A 17428-nucleotide genomic window follows, 5' to 3' on the forward strand; every position below is an offset into this window, starting at 1 on the left:
AGGCTGCCACTCTCTCCATATGTCTTCAATACAGTACTTGAAGTTCTAGCCAGAGCAATAAGACAACAAAAGGAGATCAAGGGTATCCAAATGGGAAAGGAGGAAGTCAAATTGTCCCTATTTGCAGATGATATGATAGTATACATAAGTGACCCTCAAAATTCCACCAGAGAACTCCTATAGCTGATAAACACCTTCACCAAATTGGCTGGATACAAAATTAACTCAAAAAAGTTTGTAGCCTTCCTATATACAAATGACAAGCTTGCACAGGAAGAAATTAGGAAAACTATACCCTTCACATTAGCCACAAGAAATATAAAGTGCTTAGGAGTTACTCTAACTAAGCAAGTGAAGGACCTGTTTGAAAAAAATTCAAAACTGTGAAGAAAGAGATTGAAGACGACATGAGAAGATGGAATGATCTTTGGTGCTCATGGATCGGGAGAATTAACATAGTAAAAATGGCCATCCTACCAAAAGCAATCTACAGATTCAGTGCAATCCCTATCAAAATACCTACACAATTTTTTAAAGACATTGAAAGTTCAATTCTGAACTTCATATGGAAAAACAAAAAACCCAGAATAGCTAAAACAATCTTGTACAATAAAAGGTGCTCCGGAGGAGTCTCCATACCTGATCTCAAATTGTACTATAAAGCAATAGTAATTAAAATAGCATGGTACTGGCACAGCAACAGGCTGGTTGATCAGTGGAATCGAATCGAAGACCCAGATATGAATCCACACACATATGGTCACTTGATTTTGGACAAAGAAGTCAAATCCATTCAATGGAAAAAGGATAGCATCTTCAACAAATGGTGCTGGTCTAACTGGATGTCTATGTGTAAAAAAAAATGCAACTGGACCCATATTTGTCACCTTGCACAAAACTCAAATCCAAGTGGATTAAAGACCTCAGCATAAAACCAGAGAAACTAAGTCACTTAGAAGAAAAAGTGGGAAAGAGCCTGGAACATATTGGCACAGGAGACAACTTCCTAAACACAATACCAACGGCCCAGGCATTAATGTCAACAATTAATAAAGGGGACCTCATGAGGTTGAGAAGCTTCTGTAAGGCAGGAGACACTGTCAAGAGAACAAAGCAACAGCCTACAGACTGGGAAAAGATCTTCAGCAACCCTACATCTGACAAAGGTCTAATATCTAAAATATATAAAGAACTCAAGAAATTAAACACCACCAAACCAAGTAACCCAATTAAGAAATGGGGCTTAGAACTAAACGGAGAATTCTCAACAGAGGAATACCAAATGGCTGAGAAACCCTTAAAGAAATGCTCAACCTACTTAATCATCAGGGAAATGCAAATCAAAACAACTCTGAGATTTATCTTACACCTATCAGAATGGCTAAGATAAAAAATTCAAGTGAAATGACATGCTGGCGAGGATGTGGGGAGCCTTCATTGCTGGTGAGAATGCAAACTAGTACAGCTACTTTGGAAATCTATCTGGTGCTATCTCAGAAAAATGGGAATAGGGCATCCTCAAGACCCAGCTATTCCACTCCTTGGAATATACCCAGAAGATGCTTCAGCACACAACAAGAAAATTTGCACAACCATGTTCATAGCAGCCTTATTCATAATAGCCAGAACATGGAAACAGCCTAAGTGTCCATCAGTAAAAGAATGGATAAAGAAACTGTGGTACATATACACTATGGAATACTACTCAGCTATTAAAAACAAGGGATTCCCGAAATTTGTGGATAAATGGATTGAGCTAGAAATGATCATAATGAGTGAGTTAACCCAGAAGCAGAAAGACTCAAATGGTATATACTCACTTATATCTGCATATTAGCCCAAGGAGCATGTTCCATGGAAGCCTTCAAGTACCAGGAAACTGGGACAGTGGGGAGGACATCCTATTTGGACTCTAGATGAGACAAGCATGGGAGAATGGCAAAGTACAAGGATCCAGAGGGTCCTAGAAACCTACAAGTAGAACATTATGATAGAGAGATTTGGGCCCAGGGGTCCTGCTCAAACTAAGGCACCGGCCAAGGACAACACAGGCTGTAAACTTTATCCCCCTACCCAGATCTAGCAAATGGACAGAACACTCCCCACAGTAGAGTGGAGAGTTGGATATGACTTTCTCATGTACTCTGGTGCCTCATATTTGACCATTTTCCCTGGAGGGGGAGACCTTGTGGTACTCAGAGGAAGGACAGCAGGTTACCAAGAAGAGACTTGATACCCTATGAGCATATACAGGGGGAGGAAATCCCCCTAGGAACAGTCATAGGTGAGGGGAATAAGGGGAAAATGGGAGGGAAGGAAGAATGGGAGGATACAAGGGATGGGATAACCATTGAGATGTAACAAGAACAAATTAAAATAATAATATATATCTTGGAAAAAAATACACTCATATGTCCAAAAACATTTAAAAGTGTGGAATATTAAAAATTACATATGAAAGTTAAAAAAGAGTATATATGCTTAACATAAGAAAAGTATTAGAATATATTTTAATTTTTATATATGCAATTGAGAACAACTAACAAAATGTTGCAACATCTCTTTGAAGACCCTGAAACAAATAGAGCTTGAATAAGAAGGATCACAAGGAGAACAGAAAAGAATAATTTACATCAACACATATTTTTCCAGGTTAAGCCTCCAAATTACTCACCATTTTGAAGAGAGAAATTAGTAATGCAGCAGTAAATTATTGTCACTTCTAATAAGCAGAAGTGAAAATTACCAGAATTCCTTGGGGGCATGCATCATGACAAATTTTTTTATTTGCTACCTAAACACAGATATGTTGGAGGAAAAAATGAATTGATGTAAACTTGAACTTCCTTTCAACCTAAGGTCTTTACTTCTTTCTAAGTAGTATTTCTATGATAGGATCAAAGCCAGATAAAATGGTAACTAGTAAGGTAGGATACTTCAAGCTTTCAGAGTACCAAGATGATTAATAGAAATATATCAGTATACGTAGAGCTCATTCTACAGTGAATATGTGATTGGACTTGAATATCCAAATATGTATGCTTACACACACACACACACACATACATACACACACACAGTTCAGCTCCTGCCGTATTAAAACACAAAAGAACACAGGAAACAAGCTAGCTTTCTTACAAGATATCAAATACAGCTTTGAACAAACTCAATTTCAGTGAAATTATTTTTCAAAAGGACAATAACTATATTTGGAGTATCAATTTACCGCTTCTGTGTTTTCATTTAAAATGAGATGTTATTGATTTTTTTAAAAAAATTATTGGATTCCAGAAAACAAAACCAAATCAATAAACAGAGGGGAGAGACAAAGGGATGAAGCTGTACATATTGTGCTGAATTCTGCCAGGCACGTGGAGCAAAGAAGTACACACTGCCAGAAACCCAAACCAAAAGTGGACCACAGCAAAGCATAGGAAAACCATGAAAATGTGAGAGAAAATACAGGAATCTGAAATTAAGGAACTATTAGTGTCTGTCATTGCCTTCCTGCTACCATTTATAGAAAGGCAAATAATTGAATAGACAGTGGGAAAAGTTTAACAAAGGCTGCATCCATTCAGCATCCTTAAATCAACTTACTGAGAATATCACACACACAGATGCAGACAAGTAGCAGGGACAGTAAAGTTGAGAAATTTACCAAACTCATTGTTTTTCATGCCCATTCCTGCTTTTGATCAATGAAACAAGGGACCCATCAAAATTGTTAGAGATCATTTTGGAATGCAGTGTGTGATGAAATAATCTGACGGAGAAACTGACCTCAAGCTAAACATGGAAATAACAGCAGAAAGGGATCTTAAGGTGAGAGTCTCAGTCCTTGCACAATGGTTATGGAAAGGCAGAGCAACATGATAACAGAACGCATGTATGAAAAATGTAGCAGTATGTTGATGGCTAGAATTCTGGGTAATCAGCAGATCTGTCTATTTTCTCACTAGGAAGAGAGAGATAATGTCTGGTGTTGCATTTTGTTGCAGACATGAGTTAATATTTTCATGTTTCTAATTTTAGTCTGTACTGTTTTGTACTTGACTGTACTTCCATATACATACATAGAAAGCATAACTTTATAATAGAATTTATAATAGAAATATAAATTATATGAAATTTAAGACATTTTAAGATTAAACTATATATTTTATTGAAAGGAGTTTTAATATATAGAATAGCAAAGGAAGATAATAAATCATAAGAAGTATAAAGATATAAAATCAATATATATATGAGCTGTATTTTGTTGTATAGATTAATGTTGATAAGTTAGTGAAAAACATGGAAAAATAAAGGCAGAAAATAATTAAGAAAAACTAGGTAGCTCCATTCTGTAATTTAAGCCATGAAATGTAAAACTCCAGAATAACATAAATAATGTTTATATAGTAAAAGATATAAGTTCTTGAGACAACCAAGTAGGCTGTTCAAAGACCTTCCCTACTCTCTCTAGAATGGATGTGCTGCTGACTCTAAGAGAACACAGATGCCAGCACAGATTACTACTCCAGGCATAACTTTCAATTACTACAAATGAAGAAAATAAGATATTCCATGATAAAGTAAAATTTAAATAATATCTATCTAAAAATCCAGGCCTTCAATAGATACTAGAAGGAAATCTCCAAACAAAAGAGGTTAACTACACACATGAAAACACAGAATATAAAAATAATCTCATAATGGCAAAAAACAAATGAAGAAAAAGACACACACACACACACACACACACACACAACCACCACCACCATTATCACCACTGCTAACAACGACAGCAACAACAACATAACAGAAATTAAGAATTATCTTTCAATATCCATGTCCTCAATTCCTCAATAAAAAGATTCAGAATAACAGAATGTACAAGAAATACACTTTATCACCAAGGATACACATTACCTCAGGGTACAGTGTTAGAAAAAGTATTGTGTAGCTATTTTAATATCTAAGAAATAGACTTCAAACCACAATCAATCAAAGGAGATCAGAAGGATACTACATACTTATCAAAGGAAAAATCTACCGAGATAAAATTTCAGTTTTCTTCATTTTTAAAATTTATTATAATTTATTCATATTACATCCCTCTTGTTATCGCCTAGTTTGTGTCTTTCCATTCTCACCCTCCCTCCTTGTGCCCTATTCCTCTCTCCTAGATCTCTGATGCAAGGGACTCCTTCTCTACCTTCTGAACACAGCCTATCCAGCCTGCATTCTCTTCCTTTGTGTACCAACAGGGCCATCTTGCCAAAGGGAGGGGATCATATAGTGGGCACCAGAGTTCAGCCAGAGGTAGTCTCTGCTTGCTTCCTCCAACTCTGGAGAATGAGCAGTTCATTGGCTATATTTCGAATAGGGTTTTTAGGTTCGGGGCTTGCATTGTCCTTGCTGTGCATCAATTCGTGCAGTTTATACTCACTTATAAGTAGATTTTGGCATGACTTCGATGTCTTCTGAGAGACTTCACCCAGCTGGAGATTTGGACAAATGCTGAGACTTATGCCAGGACTCTGGGCTGAGCACTGATAGGGGTATGGAGGAGTGGGGGATGGAAGGTCCTGCAGGGTTCAGGAACCCCACAGGAAGACCATTAAGGCAGGTGCATCTGGACCCAGGGTGCCTGAAAAATTAAATTTCAGTTAACATGTATACCTCAAACACAAAAGAACCCACCTTTGTTAAAGAAACACTACTACAGTATGTGATTTAATAATTGCATATTGGTCTTCACACACTGAAAGTAGGAGACTGCAATTCTCTATTCTCACCAATGAACAGGCCACCCAGACCAAAACAAACAAACAAACAAACAAACAAAAACAAAACAAACAAACAAACAAAAATACCCACAAAGAAATAACGCAACTAAGAGATGTTATAGCTCAACTGGACCTAACACATATCTACAGAACATTTCACTGAAACACTAAAGAATTTGGAAAAACCTTACCTAAAAAAGAATGAGTAGATAACTATAATAATTCAATTGTCCACCAATAAAAAATGGACAGGAAAATTATATTTGCATGATGTGCTACTCAGAAAAATAACAAAATGAGGTACTGGTACTTGTAATAGCACAAGTTTACTGTAGACACATCCATTACATAGAAAGAATTACAGGAGGAAATTAGATAATTGATTAAAAAATATCATTCAGGAGATGGATAGTGATGATGATTGCACGAATAATAAATGATTTTAATGCTACTGAAGTATATACTTAAAAGCCCTTGAAATGATAAAATTCTTGTTTGTTTCTTCTGGAGGTAACAGTGGAGAACATGGTCTCATGTAGCCCACGATGGCCCCAAATTCATTATGTAGCTCAGGCAAGCCAGAAACTACTGGTTGTTTTATGCTGGTATTATACAGGCAAGTACAATTGCATCTGTTGAAATTTAAATTTGGTGCTATGTTTTATCACAGTAAAAATGTATTTAGTAGGCAACATTTAAAATACAAAACAAAACAAAAAAGCTAACAACAATAAAACAGAATTTACCTTCTTATCAGCCACTCAATGAACTTTCTTAAAGTTGGCCACATTCTTGGACACTAAGAATGACTCAGTATAAACAAGAAAATTGAAAACTCCACTACATTTTATCAGACCATGATGGATTAAAGCTTAGCATATACAACAGCAATAACAGAAAGCTTACAGCCTCACGGAAATTGAAGAAAATTCTACAAAATGAAAAAATGTGTCAATACATAAGTAGAAAAATGAAAGACTTTATAGAATTCAATGAAAACAAATACACAACATACTCAAAATCATGGGAAACAGTGAAAGTTGTAGAAAAAGAACATTTCATAGCACTAAGTGAAGGCTTTAAGAGGCCCAAACATCCAAACATGATGCTAGCAACTCTTGCCTTATCTCTTCCCTATCTCTTGGTATCTTTAGATTGCATCCTAAGCTAGGTATGAAAGGTTAGCCCCTTATCTGTCCATGTTTTTATGTCTGACTCATTCCTCAGACTGATCACCAAAGTCCAACTATAAAAACATCAGGGACTAGCAATAAAAAATCCACACATAGGTATCCTAGGTAAAATAAACAATCCAGTAATTAATATTTATATTTCTCTTTAGACAATAATGGAAGTTTCAAAATAATATTTTAACATATAATGGCGAATTTTGTCTTTTTCCCATGTTAAATGTAAACATTCTTTGTGATGAATATTTGATAAAAGGCTTATAGCAGCTTTGAGGACATTGTTAAAGGAAGTACTCAGTTATTTTCCCATTCTTCTGCTATTTTTATTTTGTTCTCAGTTTTTATAGATTTTCATAGGATTTAATTTGCTTCAGACCTTTGTGTATTAATTGTAATAGTAATGTCTATTTTGTAATGAAGAGCTGTCCTTTTCATCCCTAGATTAAATTTATTAATCCAGTTATAAAAAATAACCAATTCCCTATATGTCTATTCTAATTAAAATAATCAATCAGAATTTACCAACCCATCAGAACTCATTCTAATACAGACCTCTACTTTCTTTCTTTTTTGTCTATTTATTTACTATAATTAATTAAACATGTTTTATTTTTACATATACATTTATAGTATTATATATACTATATAAACTACCTATAGCAAGAAGAACCATGACACAATCAGGAATTATATAAATGTAAAATTCTTAGTGTTTTGGCTATTTTTATTTGACAACCTTGAAGAAAACATCTTTCTTATCTTGGTGCAACTAAAATTCTGAATGTAAACCAATCTCCATCACATCTCGTCATTATCAACTTAAAACATCTCTCCAGATGTAAAACAATCTTAACTCCTAAACAACTATGCTACCTGGTCTTCAACTCCATCAGAGACTTGAGAAAGAATAAACTTGATTACCTGAGTAGCTTTCCAAATGAGAAGATGACAGTTTGCTGCCTGAAAAGTCACCCAAAACTCTCTATAACGTTTGAGCATCATCTTCAGCCTTCTAGCCCAATATATCTAACAGACATATTTGTGAGGCAGGAACTATTGCGGGCTTGCTTACCCTGTCTTGGCAGAGTTTGGCTGTCAATTCTGCCTCCATCCAAGCTTGCACTATTTTAGCCAGAATTCTGTCTGTAGTAGAAATGAAGACATTTTGCCCAGTGGCTGATTTACCACATTTGAAGCCATCTCCATAAGGAGATTCTTTGATGCTCAACATCCTGCAAAGCTATTTGTTACTTCTTCTGCCTGATTCAGATTCAGCAATCTTGTCTCTTTGTCTTGCTTAATAAAACATCTCTTTGCATTGGAAATTGGTGGTTGGGTGTGGTCTCTGCCTAATCCAGGGTTCTGAGGGAGCATCCCCAGTGCCAGAGCATTTTATTAAGTGCCTACATAAAAAATCAGAGCTATCTCATACTAGTCCTATAACAGTACACCTGAAAGTTCTAGAGAAAAAGAAGTAAGCATAGCAAAAGGAGTAAAGTTAATATTTATAAATTTGAAGGTTGAAACCAATAAAATAGAAACAGAGAACAATACAACTAATCAATGAAACAGAAAGTTAGGGTTTTTTTGTTTTTGTTCTTTATTTTAAGAAAATCAGCAATATACACATTTATGTAACCTAATTAAATAACACAAAGAAAATGTCCAAATTAATATAATTAGACATAAAAGAGGGACAAAACAATAAACACCAAGGAAATCAAAAGAGTCATAAGGACATGCTTTCAAAACTTGTGCTCCATCAAATTCAAGAATCTAAAAAATAAAAAAAGGGATAATTATTTTGATAGGTACTACTTACCAAAGTTAAATTAAGATAACAGAAACAATTTAAACAGACTTATGTCCCTTAAGTAGTTATCAAAAGTTTCTCAATTAAAAAACCTCAGGGCCAGATAGTTGTAGCACAGAATTCTGCCAGAATTTCAAGGAACAGTTAATTCCACAAAATAGAAACAAAGGAACAATGTCAAACTTATTTTATGAGGGCACAATTATTCTGATACTGGATCCACGTAAAAGCACAACAAACAAAGAGAATCACAAACCAATTTTCTTTATGAACACACAGGCAAAAATACTCAATAAAATGCTCACAAACTGATTCTAAGAAAGCATCAGAATTATCATCCACCATTATCAAGCAGGCTTCATCTCAGAGATATAGTGATGATTCAACATACAAAAATAAAAATAAATATAAAGCTGTGTAATCTATCAAATAAATAAACTTAAAGAAAAAATATATGATAATCTCATTAGATGCCAGGAAATCCTTTGACAAAAGTCCAACACCCCTTAGGAATACAAGGGACATACCTAAACATAATAAAGCAAAAAAAAAAAAATCCTGAACAATAAAAGGACACCTGAAGATATCCCATCCTTGATTTTATGTTGTACTACAAAGCAATACTTTACAAAACAAGACAAAAACAAAACAAAACAAAGTATAATGGCATTGTGCATTGTGCATAAAAACAGACATTCATCAAATGGAATAGAGATGAAGACCCAGATATAAATCCATACACCTGTGGATACCTGATATTTTAATGAAGTAGCTAGAAATATACACTGGAAAAGAAAGCTTCTTCACCAAATAGTGCTAGTCAAACTAGATGTCAGTCCTCAAGTTTAAATGGATCAAAAATCTCAATATCAAACCAGACACAATGAACCTGGTAGAATCAAGAATGGGAAACAGCTTTGAACCTAGGAGACAACTTTCTTTACAGAATAGGAATAGTGTAGGCATGAACATCAACAATTAATAAAAAGGATCTCATGAAGCTGAAAAGTTTATGTAAGGCAAAGGAAACACCAACAGTACAAAAACACAGCCTATAAAACAGGAAAGAAAATTTTTCAACTCTACATCTGATAGAAGTCTAATATCTAAAATATAAAAACTGAAGAAATTATATATTACAAGACCAAATAATGCAATTAAAATTGGGGTACAGATCTAATCGTAGAATTTTTTGATAGAGGAATCTCAAATGGCTAAGAAACAAAGAATGTTCAATATCCTTAGCCATCCAGGAAATGTAATCAAACTACTTTGAAATTCCATCTTATACCTGTCAGAATGGCTAAGATAAGTAACAAGTTACAGAGCATGCTGGCAAAGGATGTGGAGCGAGGGGAGCACTCCTCCATTGCTGCTGGGATTGCAAACTTGTACAACCACTGTTTAAATCAATATGGAGATTACTCAAAAACTGGGAATCCATCTACTTCAAGAACTACTCTAGCCCTCCGGGGCACATTATCAAAGGATATTCCATCTGACCAAAAGGAACATGCTCAGCTATGTTCATTTAAGCACTATAAGCAGAACAGACCTCAACTAGATGTCCCTCAACTGAAAAATATGCCAAGAAATTGTTAATCATTTGCACAATGCAGTATTACTCAGCAGTTAAAAAAAGACTTCCTGAAATTTGTAGGCAAATGAATGCAAATAAAAAAAATCATCCTGTTAGGTAACCCAGACCCAGAAACAAATACCACTTATCTACCAGTAAGTAGATATTAGGTGATAAGTAAATGATTATTAAGCTAAAATCCACAGACGCTGAGTGGTTAGGCAAAGAGATTTATTGTGGGAAATCACTGATTAGCATGGAATGGGGAAGCAAACTATGGAATGGGGAAGCAAACTAGATTCTGCAGATGGACTGGGGATTGTTTGGGGACACAGGCGTGAGGCGTCAAGTTGAGGGATAAAAGAGAGAGATTTCAGGAGAGACAGCTAGAATTAGGGGCCACTTGAGGAGCAGTGTGGAACCTAGTGCAATACACATTTCTGGGAATCAATGATGGTGACTTTAGTTAGGACTCCTAGTAATGGAGGTTAAAGAGTCTGAATAGGCCATCTTCTGTAGCCAGGCAAGGTTTATATTTGTGGGACTGGGTAACATTTGGTTGAGCTGTTTGCCAAGGCAGCCCTGTGAAGGTCCCTAAACAACACAGACTGGTGCTAGGACAGAAGATTGTCCTATGAAATCTGCCAGATGGACCTCATTGCTGAAGACAAATTCCATGTATCTATTGAACTTAGAGTAGTGGATACGGAGCAGGCTTGGACCTTTCACCCCTAGTCTCTTTGGTTGGAGAAGATGGGAGAAGCTATGGAAAGAGAAACCTGGAGATCAACCCAACCACAAAACGCTTCACCTACAATCTGTTCTACCACGAAAGATGTGATGAGGCAACCATGGTTCAAAATGCATGAGAGTGGCCAACCAATGTCTGATTTTTTGAGCCCTATCCTGTAATGGGTCTGCATCATGTCTTCTGTGTATATGTTATGGCTGTTAGATTGGTGTTATTTATGGAATTCCTAACATTGGGAATGTGTCTATTTCTGAATCTCTTGCCTGCTTTTGAGACTCTTTTTCTTCTATTGGATTGCCTTGTGCAGTCTTGATATGAGAATTTTTGTCTTGTTTTATTGTATCTTGTTTTGTCCTGCATTGCTGTGATCTCTTAGAGTTGGACCAGCTCTTTCTGAAGAGAAAAAGAAAGACAGCTGGTTCTGGGGAAGAAGAAAGAGCGGAGGGAGGGGAACCTGTGGAGTGGCTATATTTTGTGAGAAAAAATGTATTTTCAATAAAATGGGATTTTAAATAATATGTATTTTAAAATACAATAGGCATTTTAAAAAGTAGGGGAAAGTTTCCTTTTTCTTAAATAAGTTGGATATTTGGTGAAATAATTAACATATAAAAACTATATTTAGAAATCAATAATGTGAAGTTACACAGATATTATTAAAACACAGTTTATGACAACTTATTCAAGACCTAGTAGAAACAAACTTTACAGATTACTTCATTATTCTGGCTCACTAGATTTGAAACTGATGAGAAAATTCGAGAAAATCTATCATCAATATTAATAAAAGAAGATATTTAAAATATATCAAATCACAAGTCTTCAGGTTGTGAAAATGCAAGGTTATTTAATACCTGGATATCAAGACAGTTAAATCCTATATACATGTATTTTATACGCATATGTAGATGAATGATTAGAATGAAGTGAACCATCATGGTAATGACAACAAAGTGACTACAGGAATGTAATAAGCATAAAGCAACTCCACCATCAGCAAGACAAAACTGATGAAGCATTGCTAGTACAATTTTCTATTGAGATAAAGATTTTCAGTATCACTTTGTCAAATAATGTTAAAGTAACAGAAAGACATAAATACAGAAGAGCACATCTATCAAATAGAAAAGTTATTTTAAATATACAAAAAAGCAAAGAAGCTTATGAGGACTCTCGATGCCTACTAGAACTACGAACAGGTCTGCCACCTTCCTCAGATAGAACTTGAAGAAGGCGAAGGTTCTACTCTGCTCAGATCAAGTAGGAAAGAGGCTGTGTTTGCATCTGAAAAGGTCAGATGTGAAAAATGTCAAATATTGGAAATTCAGGAGAGAGGGGCACATGTTTAACCAACAAAGGAACATGCCCTTGATTTTTACTGTAGAATGAAAAATATGTGCAAAGCTCAACATTTTGTGTAGCACACAAAGTTTTTAATGAGGAAGCGGATGTAAGACATTAAGTGGGAGCATATCTGACAGAGCAGAGAGGCACTCTGTGACTGGCAGAACAATGAGGTTTCAGTGGAGATGGAGGGTCTTGGAAAGTGTGTGGGATCAGGCACCTGTGTCAGCATATTAGCCACTTGAGTTGGAACTTTCCTCAAACTTTAAAGAGATTCTTTTACTTTCTTCATATCTGAAACTATTGAAAAGCCTCAAAAGTATTTCCATTTAAAAGTTTTATTCAGGTTCCAGTTTTCCATTTGTTAATTTTACCTTACTTTGATGACTGGGGTCAGGTACTTAGAATGTTGGTTCATTGCGTCAAACACCAGAACAAGTGTATTATAACAAAACAACACTAATACAATAAACATACCTATATATCAATGAATATTCAGTATATTCAGTAAAACAAATGCAATGAAAGTGAGTTTTCTTTTAATTTCTTCTTTTTAATATTGTATCTGAATGGTTGCCTGCCTGCATGTATGTATACTACATGTGTGCCTAGTTTTCATGATCAAAAGAGGAGGGCTTTGGATGCCTAAATCAGAGTTACAGACATCTATAAGCTTCCATGTGGTGGCTGGGAACCAACATTGGGTCCTCTGAAAGAGCACCCACTAGCCTTATCTTCAAAATTGGTACGGGCTCTTTTTATTAATATATTATATTATGTGTTTGCTTTGATGACTTTTCTTAGGTGTTCAGACTCATTTAGAAACAGTCACATAAGTCCCCTGATTTATCCAGAATATTATGTTGAGACAATCACCCAAAAAACACATTTTTAATAGTATAGATTCTTAGAGTTTCAAAGCTGTTTGGTATTAGTCACTGTAAAGATTGTCAAAATGTTTATTCAGTCATAAGCTATATGAACCTGGGATTTTAAGAAATCGGTCTGAAACTATCCCAGGAGCTGTTGTTCTTCCCATTAATTTCTCTCTCTTTTTCCCATGTAAACTGTTTGACACTGACATAAAATATTCATTTGTTTCATACTATAACTATTCACAAAAATTTTTAGAAGTAGTTTAGGCGTCTTATACTAATTAAAGGTTTGTCCTGGTTATTCTTTTCTCAAAGGAAATAACCCGGCAGAGAGACACAGTTTAAGGAGAAGTTTAATAAGTGAAGGAAAGAAGAGTCCAGTCCAGAGAGAGAGATTAGAGCTCCTTCACTGGAGGCAGGGTTGTATAGAGTATGGAGCATCCCCCTGGCTTCTATGCTGTTGATTTTAAGAAGATTTTAATTAGTCCTTGGGAGGCTGACGGAATTCATGGTGTTAGAGATCTGTTTTTTAAAATTTTTGGAGTATAAGTTCTTTTAAATGCTTATCTATTATAATTTATTCACATTCCATTACATTGTTAACCCTTCACTCCTATCTTCCCATTCCCACCCTCCCACCCTTTTCCATCCTGTTCCCCTCCCTAGACCTCTGTCAGGGATGGTGGCTTCTTCCCCCTACAGCTGACCATAGCCCACCAGGTCCCATTGAGATAGCTAGCATCCTCTTCTTCTGTGTGCCTACAAGGCCATTTGACTTCTGACAGGGGTGGGGGCTCTTCTCCTACTACCTGACCACAGCCCATCAGGTCTCATCAAGATAGCTAGCATCCCCTTCCCCTGTGTGCCTACAAGGCCATTGTGTAAATGTACCATGGTTCCATTGTCTATTCTTCTGTTGAGGGGCATCCAGGTTGCTTTCCAGATTCTGGCTATTATGGCTAAGCTTATATGAACATAGTTAAGTAAAGTTCCTTGTTAGGGTATGCCAAGGAGTAGTATAGTAGAGTCTTGGGATAAAACTATTCTTAATTTTCTAAGAAACCATGAGATTGATTTCCAAAGTGGTTGTACATGTCTGCAATCCCACCAGCAATGGAGGAATGTTCCTCTTTCTCCACATCCTCCCAGCATTGTGCTGTCACTTGAGTTTTTTATCTTAGCCATTCTGATAGGTGGAAGATGGAATCTCAGTTGTTTTGAATTCCTTTTCCCTGATGACTAAGGACATTGAGCATTTCTTTACGTGCTTCTCGGCCATTTGATATTCCTCTGCTGAGAATTTTTTTTTTTAGCTCTGTACCCCATTTTTAAAAATTGGAATATATGGTTTGGTGATGTTTAATTTCTTAGTTCTTTATATATTTTGTATATTACCCCTTTGTCAGATGTAGTGTTGGTAAAGATCTTTTCACAGCCAGTAGGCTGTACTTTTCTGTTGATAGTGTCCTTTACCTTACAGAAGCTTTTCAGTTTCATTAGGTACCATTTACTAATTTTTGATATTAAAGCTTGAGCTATTGGGGTTCTTTTCAGAAAGCTGTCTCCTATGCCAGTGAATTCAAAGCTCTTCCCCACTTTTTTCTAACAGATTTAGGGTATCTGGTTTTATGTTGAGATCTTCAATACACTTGGACTTGATTTTGTACAGGGTGATAAAAATAGATCTATTTGTGTTTTTCTCCATGTGGCCATCCAACTAAACCAGTACCATTTTCTGAAGATGCTATGTTTTTTCCATTGTACAGCTTTGATTTTTTGTCAAAAATTAAGTCTCCATAATTATGTGGGTTCATTTCTGGGCCTTTGATTTGATTTCATTGATCAACTAGCTTATTTCTATGCCAGTACCATGCTGTTTTTATTACTGTTTTTCCATAGTACATCTTGAGATGCAGGATAGAGATTCATGCAGATCTTTTTAACATGCAGGATTGCCTTAGCTCTTCTGTTTTTTTATATGAATTTGAGAATTGATCTTTTAAGGTCTGTAAAGAATTTTGCAGGTATTTTAAATTATATTTTATTCAGATTACATTCTAATTGTTACCCTCTGACTTGTATCTTCCCCTTCCAACCCTCTCTCCCTCTTTCACCTTATTCCCTTCTCATAGACCTCTAACAGAAGGAGACTTCCTTCCTTACCATATGACCACAGCCTATCCTATCATCTGGATAGCTTACTTCCCCATTCTGTGTGCCTCTCAGCCTCCCCACCAAGGGAGAAAGGATCACTTTGGAAAATACCAGTGTTCATGTCCCACAGAGAATGTCCCACAGAGAATGAGCTGTCCATCGGATAGATCTGAACACACCTAGGTTTATTGCATGCATTGTTCTTGGTTGATACAGAAGTTTGTGCAGGACCCCTGGGTCCAGATCCACCAGCCTTAATGGTCTTCTTGTGGATCTCCTGGACACTATTGGTCCTTCAGCCCTTCCATTCTTCCGTACAACTCTCAGGTGGAGTCCAGCAGCAATTGCTAGCATCTGGCCTGATCCCCTGCTGAGTGAAGACTCTCAGAGGACATCTATTTTGGGCTAGTATTCACTTATAAGTAAGTATATACCATGTGTTACCTTTTGGGTCTGGATTATTTCATATGTAGTTTAATGTTTTATGTCCATTATGATGAAACAAAAGGTTAAAAAATCAGAAGTGAATTTTTGTCACTTGAAGTTTTTTCCCACACTAAAAGTAGAACTTTTAAATTTCTTTCATGGAAAATATTATTACCCATTAGTTTTAATTAATTTTCTCAATGCATTGTTGGTATATGAGAGACTTGATGGAATGAAACATTAAGAGAACTACTTAAGAGGTCAGAGAGATGGCTTAGCACTTATGAGTAAGCTGCTCTTACTGGGGTCCCAAGTGAGGTTCATTAAAGCACCAACATTTGGTGGCTTTCAATTGCGTGTAATTTCTAGCTCCAAGATAATCCAATGCCTCTGGCCTCTGAGGACACATGCATAAATATGCCTCTGTCCAGTGACACATCATCATAATTATAAATAATAAAACTAAATCTTAGTAAAGAAAAAATAATTACTTAAATTATAGACAGTGGAAGCCAATATATTAGTACCTCCCTCCACGGTGGCCTATGTATGATAAGTATTTCATGTCTTTATATTTAAACTTTCTTCTTCAGTTGCCAATAGACAGACATTTTGGAAAGATATAGTGTATGCCTATGAGCCAAATGTTGACAAGAATGACATTTCGACTCTGATTCTAGGTTCTATTTAAATTATTTTCCAAAAGTTATAAAAAAGAAATGGCTTAATCTGTAGAAATGAAACAATTTGGCCAGATTTAAAAACAAGAATATAAAATAACTTTGATTTTTAAGTATGTTATATAAATAATTGTCTATTGTTTTAATTGTAATCTAAGTAGAAAAAAGAATAAAAAGTATAGAAAATTATTATCATCAATTTGAATTTTTAAATCAGAAATTCTGCATATTTCTTTGACATGTGAAGAAGTTACTTAGACATTTAGGTACTTACTAAAGTTAGGAACTTATACACTTTAATTTGGGCTTTTTCAGTGAGAGAGTCACTAAATTGCCATAGTAAGGAATAGATGAAACATGTAATTTTAATTTTGTTCCTTTACTTATTACATCTTTTTTGTACTTAGGTGGATACATATTTTATTTTTATAGTAAATAAGTAACTTTTAAAATAATATCATTATATACAGAATTAGTTTGATGCTGTGTTAGCATTATATTTTACTGTCAGTTATATTGTAAAACCCCAAGAAACACTTAGTGACATTTTACCCTTGCTAGTAACAGGATGTGGAGCTAGTCTATAATTTTTATGGGAGATATACTACCTAAAATGAGTCCAGGCACATTGATCAATATTCCATTTTCTAAAGAAGATACAGGGTCCAGGTCATTGGTGTAAAGCATACTTTGAACTTGTCCAAATCTCTGTACATGGGACCATTATTTGTAATGTTGAACTTCAGTTTACTTTGTGTCAGACTTTCACACATCAGACTTTTAATATAGTCTATGGAGGTGTGTCAGAATTTTACATATCAGATTTTTTTCCTTTTTTTATT

The sequence above is a fragment of the Acomys minous genome (assembly GCF_964271855.1).
Source record: "Acomys minous genome assembly, chromosome: 1".
Classification (NCBI taxonomy): Eukaryota; Metazoa; Chordata; class Mammalia; order Rodentia; family Muridae; genus Acomys; species Acomys minous.